The sequence below is a fragment of the Scyliorhinus torazame genome, chromosome 20 (genome assembly GCF_047496885.1).
Source record: "Scyliorhinus torazame isolate Kashiwa2021f chromosome 20, sScyTor2.1, whole genome shotgun sequence".
In the NCBI taxonomy this organism is placed as follows: domain Eukaryota; kingdom Metazoa; phylum Chordata; class Chondrichthyes; order Carcharhiniformes; family Scyliorhinidae; genus Scyliorhinus; species Scyliorhinus torazame.
Window position 1 is genome coordinate 105,807,854 of NC_092726.1, and position 12,930 is coordinate 105,820,783.

Below are 12,930 nucleotides of genomic sequence, written 5' to 3' on the forward strand. Positions count from 1 at the left end.
GGACAATAGGGAGAGGCTGGGGCAGTGGGATCTGTTTGTGGAATGATCCAGGACCATAGAGAGAGGCTGGGGCAGTGGGATCTGTTTGTGGAATGATCCAGGACAATAAGGAGAGGCTGGGGCAGTGGGACCTGTTTGTGGAATGATCCAGGACATTAGGGAGAGGCTGGGGCAGTGGGATCTGTTTGTGGAATTATCCAGGACAATAGGGAGAGGCTGGGGCAGTGGGATCTGTTTGTGGAATGATCCAGGACAATAGAGAGAGGCTGGGGCACTGAGATCTGTTTCTGGAATTATCCAGGACAATAGGGAGAGGCTGGGGCAGTGGGATCTGTTTGTGGAATTAACCCTGACAATAGGGAGAGTCTGGGGCAGTGGGATCTGTTTGTGGAATGGTCCAGGACATTAGGGAGAGTCTGGGGCAGTGGGATCTGTTTGTAGAATGATCCAGTACAATAGGGAGGTCTGGGGAAATGGGATCTGTTTGTGGAATGATCCAGTACAATAGGGAGAGGCTGGGGCAGTGGGATCTGTTTGTGGAATGATCCAGAACAATAGGGAGAGGCTGGCGCAGTGGGATCTGTTTGTGTAATGATCCAGGACATTAGGGAGAGGCTCGCGCAGTGGGGTCTGTTTGTGGAATGATGCAGGACATTAGGGAGAGGCTGGGGCAGTGGGATCTGTTTGTGGAATGATCCAGGACAATAGGGAGAGGCTGGGGAAGTGGGATCTGTCTGTGGAATGATCCAGGACAATAGGGAGAGGCTGGGGCAGTGGGACCTGTTTGTGGAATGATCCAGGACATTAGGGAGAGGCTGGGGCAGTGGGGTATGTTTGTGGAATGATCCAGGACAATAGGGAGCGGCTGGGGCAGTGGGATCTGTTTGTGGAATGATCCAGGACAATAGAGAGAGGCTGGGACAGTGAGATCTGTTTGTGGAATAATCCAGGAAAATAGGGAGAGTCTGGGGCAGTGGGATCTGTTTCTGGAATTATCCAGGACAATAGGGAGAGGCTGGGGTAGTGGGATCTGTTTGTGGAATGATCCAGGACAATAGGGAGCGGCTGGGGCAGTGGGATCTGTTTGTGGAATGATCCAGGAACATAGAGAGAGGCTGGGGCAGTGGGATCTGTATGTGGAATGATCCAGGACAATAGGGAGAGGCTGGGGCAGTGGGACCTGTTTGTGGAATGATCCAGGACATTAGGGAGAGGCTGGGGCAGTGGGATCTGTTTGTGGAACGATACAGGACATTAGGGAGAGGCTGGGGCAGTGGGATCTGTTTGTGGAATTAACCCTGACAATAGGGAGAGTCTGGGGCAGTGGGATCTGTTTCTGGAATGGTCCAGGACATTTGGGAGAGTCTGGGGCAGTGGGATCTGTTTGTGGAACGATACAGGACATTAGGGAGAGGCTGGGGCAGTGGGATCTGTTTGTAGAATGATCCAGGACATTAGGTGGAGTCTGGGGCAGTGGGACCTGTTTCTGGAATGATCCAGGACAATAGAGAGAGGCTGGGGCAGTGGGATCTCTTTGTGTAATGATCCAGGACTTTAGGGAGAGTCTGGGGCAGTGGGATCTGTTTCAGGAATTATCCAGGACATGAGGGAGAGTCTGGGGCAGTGGGATCTGTTTCTGGAATAATCCAGGACAATAGAGAGAGGCTGGAGCAGTGGGATCTGCTTGTGGAATGATCCAGGACAACAGGTAGAGGCTGGCACAGTGGGATCGGTTTGTGGAATGATACAGGACCATAGAGAGAGGCTGGGGCAGTGGGATCTGTTTGTGGAATCATCCAGGACAATAGGGAGAGGCTGGCGCAGGGGGATCCGTTTGTGGAATTATCCAGGACAATAGAGAGAGTCTGGGGCAGTGGGATCTGTTTGTGGAATGATCCAGTTCAATAGAGAGAGTCTGGGGCAGTGGGATCTGTTTGTGGAATGGTCCAGGACAATAGGGAGAGGCTGGGGCAGTGGGATCTGTTTGTGGAATGATCCAGGGCAATAGAGAGAGTCTGGGGCAGTGGGATCTGTTTGTAGAATTATCCAGAGCAATAGAGAGAGTCTGGGGCAGTGGGATCTGTTTGTGGAATGATCCAGGGCAATAGGGAGAGGCTGGGGCAGTGGGATCAGATTGTGGAATGATCCAGGACAATAGGGAGAGGCTGGGGCAGTGGGATCTGTTTGTGGAATGATCCAGAGCAATAGGGAGAGGTTGGGGCAGTGGGATCTGTTTGTGTAATGATCCAGTACAATAGAGAGAGGCTGGGGAAGTGGGATCTGTTTGTGAAATGATCCAGGACAATAGAGAGAGGCTGGGACAGTGGGATCTGTTTGTGTAATGATCCAGGACATTAGGGAGAGGCTCGGGCAGTGGGATCTGTTTGTGGAATGATGCAGGACATTAGGGAGAGGCTGGGGCAGTGGGATCTGTTTGTGGAATGATCCAGGACAATAGGGAGAGGCTGGGGAAGTGGGATCTGTCTGTGGAATGATCCAGGACAATAGGGAGAGGCTGGGGCAGTGGGACCTGTTTGTGGAATGATCCAGGACATTAGGGAGAGGCTGGGGCAGTGGGATATGTTTGTGGAATGATCCAGGACAATAGGGAGAGGCTGGGGCAGTGGGATCTGTTTGTGTAATGATCCAGGACTTTAGGAAGAGTCTGGGGCAGTGGGATCTGTTTCAGGAATGATCCAGGACATGAGGGAGAGTCTGGGGCAGTGGGATCTGTTTCTGGAATAATCCAGGACAATAGAGAGAGGCTGGAGCAGTGGGATCTGCTTGTGGAATGATCCAGGACAACAGGTAGAGGCTGGCACAGTGGGATCTGTTTGTGGAATGATACAGGACCATAGAGAGAGGCTGGGGCAGTGGGATCTGTTTGTGGAATCATCCAGGACAATAGGGAGAGGCTGGCGCAGGGCGATCCGTTTGTGGAATTATCCAGGACAATAGAGAGAGTCAGGGGCAGTGGGATCTGTTTGTGGAATGATCCAGTTGAATAGAGAGAGTCTGGGGCAGTGGGATCTGTTTGTGGAATGGTCCAGGACAATAGGGAGAGGCTGGGGCAGTGGGATCTGTTTGTGGAATGATCCAGGGCAATAGAGAGAGTCTGGGGCAGTGGGATCTGTTTGTAGAATGATCCAGAGCAATAGAGAGAGTCTGGGGCAGTGGGATCTGTCTGTGGAATGATCCAGGACAATAGGGAGAGTCTGGGGCAGTGGGATCTGTTTGTGGAATGATCCAGGGCAATAGGGAGAGGCTGGGGCAGTGGGATCAGATTGTGGAATGATCCAGGACAATAGGGAGAGGCTGGGGCAGTGGGATCTGTTTGTGGAATGATCCAGAGCAATAGGGAGAGGCTGGGGCAGTGGGATCTGTTTGTGGAATGATCCAGTACAATAGAGAGAGGCTGTGGAAGTGGGATCTGTTTGTGAAATGATCCAGGACAATAGGGAGAGGCTGGGACAGTGGGATCTGTTTGTGTAATGATCCAGGACATTAGGGAGAGGCTCGGGCAGTGGGATCTGTTTGTGGAATGATGCAGGACATTAGGGAGAGGCTGGGGCAGTGGGATCTGTTTGTGGAATGATCCAGGACAATAGGGAGAGGCTGGGGAAGTGGGATATGTCTGTGGAATGATCCAGGACAATAGGGAGAGGCTGGGGCAGTGGGACCTGTTTGTGGAATGATCCAGGACATTAGGGAGAGGCTGGGGCAGTGGGATATGTTTGTGGAATGATCCAGGACAATAGGGAGAGGCTGGGGCAGTGGGATCTGTTTGTGGAATGATCCAGGACAATAGAGAGAGGCTGGGACAGTGAGATCTGTTTGTGGAATAATCCAGGAAAATAGGGAGAGTCTGGGGCAGTGGGATCTGTTTCTGGAATTATCCAGGACAATAGGGAGAGGCTGGGGCAGTGGGATCTGTTTGTGGAATGATCCAGGACCATAGAGAGAGGCTGGGGCAGTGGGATCTGTTTGTGGAATGATCCAGGACAATACGGAGAGGCTGGGGCAGTGGGGCCTGTTTGTGGAATGATCCAGGACATTAGGGAGAGGCTGGGGCAGTGGGATCTGTTTGTGGAATTATCCAGGACAATAGGGAGAGGCTGGGGTAGTGGGATCTGTTTGTGGAATGATCCAGGACAATAGAGAGAGGCTGGGGCACTGAGATCTGTTTCTGGAATTATCCAGGACAATAGGGAGAGGCTGGGGCAGTGGGATCTGTTTGTGGAATTAACCCTGACAATAGGGAGAGTCTGGGGCAGTGGGATCTGTTTGTGGAATGGTCCAGGACATTAGGGAGAGTCTGGGGCAGTGGGATCTGTTTGTGGAATGATCCAGAACAATAGGGAGGTCTGGGGAAATGGGATCTGTTTGTGGAATGATCCAGTACAATAGGGAGAGGCTGGGGCAGTGGGTTCTGTTTGTGGAATGATCCAGAACAATATGGAGAGGCTGGCGCAGTGGGATCTGTTTGTGTAATGATCCAGGACATTAGGGAGAGGCTCGCGCAGTGGGATCTGTTTGTGGAATGATGCAGGACATTAGGGAGAGGCTGGGGCAGTGGGATCTGTTTGTGGAATGATCCAGGACAATAGGGAGAGGCTGGGGAAGTGGGATCTGTCTGTGGAATGATCCAGGACAATAGGGAGAGGCTGGGGCAGTGGGACCTGTTTGTGGAATGATCCAGGACATTAGGGAGAGGCAGGGGCAGTGGGGTATGTTTGTGGAATGATCCAGGACAATAGGGAGAGGCTGGGGCAGTGGGATCTGTTTGTGGAATGATCCAGGACAATAGAGAGAGGCTGGGACAGTGAGATCTGTTTGTGGAATAATCCAGGGAAATAGGGAGAGTCTGGGGCAGTGGGATCTGTTTCTGGAATTATTCAGGACAATAGGGAGAGGCTGGGGTAGTGGGATCTGTTTGTGGAATGATCCAGGACAATAGGGAGCGGCTGGGGCAGTGGGATCTGTTTGTGGAATGATCCAGGACCATAGAGAGAGGCTGGGGTAGTGGGATCTGTATGTGGAATGATCCAGGACAATAGGGAGAGGCTGGGGCAGTGGGACCTGTTTGTGGAATGATCCAGGACATTAGGGAGAGTCTGGGGCAGTGGGATCTGTTTGTGGAACGATACCGGACATTAGGGAGAGGCTGGGGCAGTGGGATCTGTTTGTAGAATGATCCAGGACATTAGGGGGAGTCTGGGGCAGTGGGACCTGTTTCTGGAATGATCCAGGACAATAGAGAGAGGCTGGGGCAGTGGGATCTCTTTGTGTAACGATCCAGGACTTTAGGGAGAGTCTGGGGCAGTGGGATCTGTTTCAGGAATGATCCAGGACATGAGGGAGAGTCTGGGGCAGTGGGATCTGTTTCTGGAATAATCCAGGACAATAGAGAGAGGCTGGGGCAGTGGGATCTGCTTGTGGAATGATCCAGGACAATAGGTAGAGGCTGGCACAGTGGGATCTGTTTGTGGAATGATCCAGGACCATAGAGAGAGGCTGGGGCAGTGGGATCTGTTTGTGGAATCATCCAGGACAATAGGGAGAGGCTGGCGCAGGGGGATCCGTTTGTGGAATTATCCAGGACAATAGAGAGAGTCTGGGGCAGTGGGATCTGTTTGTGGAATGATCCAGTTCAATAGAGAGAGTCTGGGGCAGTGGGATCTGTTTGTGGAATGGTCCAGGACAATAGGGAGAGGCTGGGGCAGTGGGATCTGTTTGTGGAATGATCCAGGGCAATAGAGAGAGTCTGGGGCAGTGGGATCTGTTTGTAGAATGATCCAGAGCAATAGAGAGAGTCTGGGGCAGTGGGATCTGTTTGTGGAATGATCCAGGACAATAGGGAGAGTCTGGGGCAGTGGGATCTGTTTGTGGAATGATCCAGGGCAATAGGGAGAGGCTGGGGCAGTGGGATCAGATTGTGGAATGATCCAGGACAATAGGGAGAGGCTGGGGCAGTGGGATCTGTTTGTGGAATGATCCAGAGCAATAGGGAGAGGCTGGGGCAGTGGGATCTGTTTGTGGAATGATCCAGTACAATAGAGAGAGGCTGGGGCAGTGGGATCTGTTTGTGAAATGATCCAGGACAATAGGGAGAGGCTGGGACAGTGGGATCTGTTTGTGTAATGATCCAGGACATTAGGGAGAGGCTCGGGCAGTGGGATCTGTTTGTGGAATGATGCAGGACATTAGGGAGAGGCTGGGGCAGTGGGATCTGTTTGTGGAAAGATCCAGGACAATAGGGAGAGGCTGGGGAAGTGGGATCTGTCTGTGGAATGATCCAGGACAATAGAGAGAGGCTGGGGCAGTGGGATCTGTTTGTGAAATGATCCAGGACAATAGGGAGAGGCTGGGACAGTGGGATCTGTTTGTGTAATGATCCAGGACATTAGGGAGAGGCTCGGGCAGTGGGATCTGTTTGTGGAATGATGCAGGACATTAGGGAGAGGCTGGGGCAGTGGGATCTGTTTGTGGAATGATCCAGGACAATAGGGAGAGGCTGGGGAAGTGGGATCTGTCTGTGGAATGATCCAGGACAATAGGGAGAGGCTGGGGCAGTAGTACCTGTTTGTGGAATGATCCAGGACATTAGGGAGAGGCTGGGGCAGTGGGATATGTTTGTGGAATGATCCAGGACAATAGGGAGAGGCTGGGGCAGTGGGATCTGTTTGTGGAATGATCCAGGACAATAGAGAGAGGCTGGGAAAGTGAGATCTGTTTGTGGAATAATCCAGGAAAATAGGGAGAGTCTGGGGCAGTGGGATCTGTTTCTGGAATTATCCAGGACAATAGGGAGAGGCTGGGGCAGTGGGATCTGTTTGTGGAATGATCCAGGACCATAGAGAGAGGCTGGGGCAGTGGGATCTGTTTGTGGAATGATCCAGGACAATAGGGAGAGGCTGGGGCAGTGGGACCTGTTTGTGGAATGGTCCAGGACATTAGGGAGAGGCTGGGGCAGTGGGATACGTTTGTGGAATTATCCAGGACAATATGGAGAGGCTGGGGCAGTGGGATCTGTTTGTGGAATGATCCAGGACAATAGAGAGAGGCTGGGGCACTGAGATCTGTTTCTGGAATTATCCAGGACAATAGGGAGAGGCTGGGGCAGTGGGATCTGTTTGTGGAATTAACCCTGACAATAGGGAGAGTCTGGGGCAGTGGGATCTGTTTGTGGAATGGTCCAGGACATCAGGGAGAGTCTGGGGCAGTGGGATCTGTTTGTGGAACGATACAGGACATTAGGGAGAGGCTGGGGCAGTGGGATCTGTTTGTGGAATGATCCAGGACATTAGGGAGAGTCTGGGGCAGTGGGACCTGTTTGTGTAATGATCCAGGACAATAGGGAGAGGCAGGGACAGTGGGATCTGTTTGTGAAATGATCCAGGACATTAGGGAGGTCTGGGGAAATGGGATCTGTTTGTGGAATGATCCAGTACAATAGGGAGAGGCTGGGGCAGTGGGATCTGTTTGTGGAATGATCCAGAACAATAGGGAGAGGCTGGCGCAGTGGGATCTGTTTGTGTAATGATCCAGGACATTAGGGAGAGGCTCGGGCAGTGGGATCTGTTTGTGGAATGATGCAGGACATTAGGGAGAGGCTGGGGCAGTGGGATCTGTGTGTGGAATGATCCAGGACAATAGGGAGAGGCTGGGGAAGTGGGATCTGTCTGTGGAATGATCCAGGACAATAGGGAGAGGCTGGGGCAGTGGGACCTGTTTCTGGAATGATCCAGGACATTAGGGAGAGGCTGGGGCAGTGGGGTATGTTTGTGGAATGATCCAGGACAATAGGGAGAGGCTGGGGCAGTGGGATCTGTTTGTGGAATGATCCAGGACAATAGGGAGAGGCTGGGGCAGTGGGATCTGTTTGTGGAATGATCCAGGACCATAGAGAGAGGCTGGGGCAGTGGGATCTGTTTGTGGAATGATCCAGGACAATAGGGAGAGGCTGGGGCAGTGGGACCTGTTTGTGGAATGATCCAGGACATTAGGGAGAGGCTGGGGCTGTGGGATCTGTTTGTGGAACGATACAGGACATTAGGGAGAGGCTGGGGCAGTGGGATCTGTTTGTGGAATTAACCCTGACAATAGAGAGAGTCTGGGGCAGTGGGATCTGTTTCTGGAATGGTCCAGGACATTAGGGAGAGTCTGGGGCAGTGGGATCTGTTTGTGGAATGATCCAGGACAATAGGGAGAGGCTGGGGCAGTGGGACCTGTTTGTGGAATGATCCAGGACATTAGGGAGAGGATGGGGCAGTGGGATCTGTTTGTGGAATTATCCAGGACAATAGGGAGAGGCTGGGGCAGTGGGATCTGTTTGTGGAATGATCCAGGACAATAGAGAGAGGCTGGGGCACTGAGATCTGTTTCTGGAATTATCCAGGACAATAGGGAGAGGCTGGGGCAGTGGGATCTGTTTGTGGAATTAACCCTGACAATAGGGAGAGTCTGGGGCAGTGGGATCTGTTTGTGGAATGGTCCAGGACATTAGGGAGAGTCTGGGGCAGTGGGATCTGTTTGTGGAACGATACAGGACATTAGGGAGAGGCTGGGGCAGTGGGATCTGTTTGTAGAATGATCCAGGACATTAGGGAGAGTCTGGGGCAGTGGGACCTGTTTCTGGAATGATCCAGGACAATAGAGAGAGGCTGGTGCAGTGGGATCTCTTTGTGTAATGATCCAGGACAATAGGGAGAGGCTGGGACAGTGGGATCTGTTTGTGAAATGATCCAGGACATTAGGGAGAGTCTTGGGCAGTGGGATCTGTTTGTGGAATGATCCAGAACATTAGGGAGAGGCTCGGGCAGTGGGATCTGTTTGTGGAATGATGCAGGACATTAGGGAGAGGCTGGGGCAGTGGGATCTGTTTGTGGAATGATCCACGACAATAGGGAGAGGCTGGGGAAGTGGGATCTGTCTGTGGAATGATCCAGGACAATAGGGAGAGGCTGGGGCAGTGGGACCTGTTTCTGGAATGATCCAGGACATTAGGGAGAGGCTGGGGCAGTGGGGTATGTTTGTGGAATGATCCAGGACAATAGTGAGAGGCTGGGGCAGTGGGATCTGTTTGTGGAATGATCCAGGACAATAGAGAGAGGCTGGGACAGTGAGATCTGTTTGTGGAATAATCCAGGAAAATAGGGAGAGTCTGGGGCAGTGGGATCTGTTTCTGGAATTATCCAGGACAATAGGGAGAGGCAGGGGCAGTGGGATCTGTTTGTGGAATGATCCAGGACAATAGGGAGAGGCTGGGGCAGTGGGATCTGTTTGTGGAATGATCCAGGACCATAGAGAGAGGCTGGGGCAGTGGGATCTGTTTGTGGAATGATCCAGGACAATAGGGAGAGGCTGGGGCAGTGGGACCTGTTTGTGGAATGATCCAGGACATTAGGGAGAGGCTGGGGCTGTGGGATCTGTTTGTGGAACGATACAGGACATTAGGGAGAGCCTGGGGCAGTGGGATCTGTTTGTGGAATTAACCCTGACAATAGGGAGAGTCTGGGGCAGTGGGATATGTTTCTGGCATTGTCCAGGACATTAGGGAGAGTCTGGGGCAGTGGGATCTGTTTGTGGAACGATACAGGACATTAGGGAGAGGCTGGGGCAGTGGGATCTGTTTGTAGAATGACCCAGGACCATAGAGAGAGGCTGGGGCAGTGGGATCTGTTTGTGGAATGATCCAGGACCATAGAGAGAGGCTGGGGCAGTGGGATCTGTTTGTGGAATCATCCAGGACAATAGGGAGAGGCTGGCGCAAGGGGATCCGTTTGTGGAATTATCCAGGACAATAGAGAGAGTCTGGGGCAGTGGGATCTGTTTGTGGAATGATCCAGTACAATAGAGAGAGTCTGGGGCAGTGGGATCTGTTTGTGGAATGGTCCAGGACAATAGGGAGAGGCTGGGGCAGTGGGATCTGTTTGTGGAATGATCCAGGGCAATAGAGAGAGAGTCCGGGGCAGTGGGATCTGTTTGTAGAATGATCCAGAGCAATAGAGAGAGTCTGGGGCAGTGGGATCTGTTTGTGGAATGATCCAGGACAATAGGGAGAGTCTGGGGCAGTGGGATCTGTTTGTGGAATGATCCAGGGCAATATGGAGAGGCTGGGGCAGTGGGATCAGATTGTGGAATGATCCAGGACAATAGGGAGAGGCTGGGGCAGTGGGATCTGTTTGTGGAATGATCCAGAGTAATAGGGAGAGGCTGGGGCAGTGGGATCTGTTTGTGGAATGATCCAGTACAATAGAGAGAGGGTGGGGCAGTGGGATCTGTTTGTGAAATGATCCAGGACAATAGGGAGAGGCTGGGACAGTGGGATCTGTTTGTGGAATGATCCAGGACATTAGGGAGAGTCTGGGGCAGTGGGATCTGTTTGTGGAATGATCCAGAACAATAGGGAGATCTGGGGAAATGGGATCTGTTTGTGGAATGACACAGTACAATAGGGAGAGGCTGGGGCAGTGGGATCTGTTTGTGGAATGATCCAGAACAATAGGGAGAGGCTGGCGCAGTGGGATCTGTTTGTGTAATGATCCAGGACATTAGGGAGAGGCTCGGGCAGTGGGATCTGTTTGTGTAATGATGCAGGACATTATGGAGAGGCTGGGGCAGTGCGATCTGTTTGTGGAATGATCCAGGACAATAGGGAGAGGCTGGGAAAGTGGGATCTGTCTGTGGAATGATCCAGGACAATAGGGAGAGGCTGGGGCAGTGGGACCTGTTTGTGGAATGATCCAGGACATTAGGGAGAGGCTGGGGCAGTGGGATATGTTTGTGGAATGATCCAGGACATTAGGGAGAGGCTGGGGCAGTGGGATCTGTTTGTGGAATTAACCCTGACAATAGGGAGAGTCTGGGGCAGTGGGATCTGTTTGTGGAATGGTCCAGGACATTAGGGAGAGTCTGGGGCAGTGGGATCTGTTTGTGGAACGATACAGGACATTAGGGAGAGGCTGGGGCAGTGGGATCTGTTTGTGGAATTAACCCTGACAATAGGGAGAGTCTGGGGCAGTGGGATCTGTTTGTGGAATGGTCCAGGACATTAGGGAGAGTCTGGGGCAGTGGGATCTGTTTGTGGAACGATACAGGACATTAGGGAGAGGCTGGGGCAGTGGGATCTGTTTGTAGAATGATCCAGGACATTAGGGAGAGTCTGGGGCAGTGGGACCTGTTTCTGGAATGATCCAGGACAATAGAGAGAGGCTGGTGCAGTGGGATCTCTTTGTGTAATGATCCAGGACAATAGGGAGAGGCTGGGACAGTGGGATCTGTTTGTGAAATGATCCAGGACATTAGGGAGAGTCTTGGGCAGTGGGATCTGTTTGTGGAATGATCCAGAACAATAGGGAGGTCTGGGGCAGTGGGATCTGTTTGTGGAATGATCCAGTACAATAGGGAGAGGCTGGGGCAGTGGGATCTGTTTGTGGAATGATCCAGAACAATAGGGAGAGGCTGGCGCAGTGGGATCTGTTTGTGTAATGATCCAGGACATTAGGGAGAGGCTCGGGCAGTGGGATCTGTTTGTGGAATGATGCAGGACATTAGGGAGAGGCTGGGGCAGTGGGATCTGTTTGTGGAATGATCCAGGACAATAGGGAGAGGCTGGGGAAGTGGGATCTGTCTGTGGAATGATCCAGGACAATAGGGAGAGGCTGGGGCAGTGGGACCTGATTCTGGAATGATCCAGGACATTAGGGAGAGGCTGGGGCAGTGGGGTATGTTTGTGGAATGATCCAGGACAATAGGGAGAGGCTGGGGCAGTGGGATCTGTTTGTGGAATGATCCAGGACAATAGAGAGAGGTTGGGACAGTGAGATCTGTTTGTGGAATAATCCAGGAAAATAGGGAGAGTCTGGGGCAGTGGGATCTGTTTCTGGAATTATCCAGGACAATAGGGAGAGGCTGGGGCAGTGGGATCTGTTTGTGGAATGATCCAGGACAATAGGGAGAGGCTGGGGCAGTGGGATCTGTTTGTGGAATGATCCAGGACCATAGAGAGAGGCTGGGGCAGTGGGATCTGTTTGTGGAATGATCCAGGACAATAGAGAGAGGCTGGTGCAGTGGGATCTCTTTGTGTAATGATCCAGGACAATAGGGAGAGGCTGGGACAGTGGGATCTGTTTGTGAAATGATCCAGGACATTAGGGAGAGTCTTGGGCAGTGGGATCTGTTTGTGGAATGATCCAGAACATTAGGGAGAGGCTCGGGCAGTGGGATCTGTTTGTGGAATGATGCAGGACATTAGGGAGAGGCTGGGGCAGTGGGATCTGTTTGTGGAATGATCCAGGACAATAGGGAGAGGCTGGGGAAGTGGGATCTGTCTGTGGAATGATCCAGGACCATAGAGAGAGGCTGGGGCAGTGGGATCTGTTTGTGGAATGATCCAGGACAATAGTGAGAGGCTGGGGCAGTGGGATCTGTTTGTGGAATGATCCAGGACAATAGAGAGAGGCTGGGACAGTGAGATCTGTTTGTGGAATAATCCAGGAAAATAGGGAGAGTCTGGGGCAGTGGGATCTGTTTCTGGAATTATCCAGGACAATAGGGAGAGGCTGGGGCAGTGGGATCTGTTTGTGGAATGATCCAGGACAATAGGGAGAGGCTGGGGCAGTGGGATCTGTTTGTGGAATGATCCAGGACCATAGAGAGAGGCTGGGGCAGTGGGATCTGTTTGTGGAATGATCCAGGACAATAGGGAGAGGCTGGGGCAGTGGGACCTGTTTGTGGAATGATCCAGGACATTAGGGAGAGGCTGGGGCTGTGGGATCTGTTTGTGGAACGATACAGGACATTAGGGAGAGCCTGGGGCAGTGGGATCTGTTTGTGGAATTAACCCTGACAATAGGGAGAGTCTGGGGCAGTGGGATATGTTTCTGGCATTGTCCAGGACATTAGGGAGAGTCTGGGGCAGTGGGATCT